This window comes from Pinus tabuliformis, chromosome 2_2 (assembly GCF_031772625.1).
Source record: "Pinus tabuliformis cultivar Carrire ecotype Pingquan chromosome 2_2, CPIR1, whole genome shotgun sequence".
NCBI lineage: Eukaryota > Viridiplantae > Streptophyta > Pinopsida > Pinales > Pinaceae > Pinus > Pinus tabuliformis.
In genome coordinates, this window is record NC_142300.1 from 807544604 (window position 1) to 807546496 (window position 1893).

The 1893-nt window shown below is 41.3% G+C and overlaps 1 pseudogene; it reads left to right on the forward strand.

The window, feature by feature from the left end:
- Nucleotides 1-669: 669 nt before the first annotated feature.
- Nucleotides 670-1185, forward strand: LOC149195417 (cytochrome P450 750A1 pseudogene; annotated as a pseudogene).
- Nucleotides 1186-1893: the final 708 nt, after the last annotated feature.

A 1893-nucleotide genomic window follows, 5' to 3' on the forward strand; every position in this document is an offset into this window, starting at 1 on the left:
CATGCTGTGAGGAAAATATCTAGTTATCACCTTTCGAGTTCCATATGGACGTCCATGCAAAGCATGCGCTGCCAATCATGTGGCTTCTTCTCTTGAAAATTCAATGAAGATGCTACCCACATCTAGAAACTCGCATTGTATCGATGTCTCACCATCTTGTTTAGTTGCAACTACAGACACTGGATGGTTTACAGTATCCAAACAGAAATTCAGCCCCAATTTCTTTTTTTTATTTTGTACCAGGTCGCCAGTAAGAGAATGTTTCCCCAACTCTAGAGCATCAACACTTTGGTCAAGAGGCGCTTTCGATATGGGTTTTGACAAGCTGCTTCAGGCTTTTCCTCTACCTCTGCCTGCAATATTAATAGCGACTAGAGGAGGTGTTGCGACTGCGACCATTGGATTAATAGCATCTCACATTTTCTGGTTCTTCTCCTATTGGATATTGTACCGGAGTTGGCGGAATGAAAGATGGCCTCCAGGACCCTGTCCGTGGCCAGTCATCGGCAATCTCCACCAATTGAGACTTCCGGTTCACCGTGCTCTTAAGCGCCTTGAATAAAAACTCATGATTTGATATTTTCCAGCCGACCTCCATCGTTTGCAAGAAAATATTTCTTCTTCGATGAAGATATTGCCTTCGCTCCTTATGGAGATCACCGGAGAAAAATGAGAAAAATATGTGTGTTAGAACTTCTGACTGCTAAAAGAATCGAGTCCTTCAAGGGTGTGCGAGAGGAAGAAGTGTTTGAGATGATTAGTTCCATCTGGGAGAAGAGTGCGAGCGACAGAATTCCGGTGAATTTAAGTAAGGCCATATATGCTACCCTGTCGAATATAGTGTGGCGAATACTGGCGAGAAAGAAATTTTCTGATGATGACTTGGGTGCCGATGGCAAAGGATTCATGAATCTGGTGCTAAAGGTGTCGACTGCGGTCGGAAGTTTCAACATCGGAGACTTCATTCCTTATTTAGATTGGCTTGACTTGCAAGGTATAAGACGATCCCTCAAGAAGTCCAACAAAGGATTTTTGGTGCTATAGAATCCTGGGGTCTCAAGATTTGGTCCTATCAAGGAAACCACTAAAAGGACGTTCTTGTATTTTATAGTACTCGGGGTGTTGGGATTTGTTGCTGTATTCAAAACAGTCAATGAGCCTTTCGGTAGCATTGAAGTTCATTGAGGTTTGATCATCTGAGTTCTTTTGGCCCTCAAATTTGGCCGTTTTGGTCCAGGGAAATATCATCTTGATCGCCGCAACACTTGGGTTATCAAGATTTGATGTGTTTACTTGGAAAATTTTCAACAAATTGAAGGGTTTGATCATTAGTACTTGCATACTGCGGGCTTTTTTCTTGTATTGAATGAAATCAGAAAGGTTTGAATATATTAATAACCAGTGTGCCCTCATCCTCCTAGATTTGGGATTATCAACTTCTGATCATCAGAGCCTTTGAATCTCTCGTTGTTGACCTCTGTTTCTATTTCACAAAATATCAACTATGATCGCCACAGGGCTCAGGTTATCCAAAATTGGTGTATTTGCATAAATACTTACAATAAATCGAAGGGCTTGATCGCCGGAACACGGGGTTCTGCAGATTTGGTGAGTTGAAATAAATTGCCAAAGGTTGAAGATTGCAATAACCAGAGTGTTTTGATCCTGCCAGATTTGTTATATGTGTTTATCAAAAAGTTGAGGATTTTGAGTACTTGGTCGTTGCAATGTTGATTGGTTTTGAAGAAACCAGATAGATCGAAGCTATTTTTTTTGAAAGATCTATTCTTTAAGAATGTTGACACAGCCAAAGGTGGCACCGAAAGATGTTGGATCTGCATAAAAAGAATTCCATTTCAGGGGTGTCAGAAAGAGGCAATGGGGAAGGTTTGC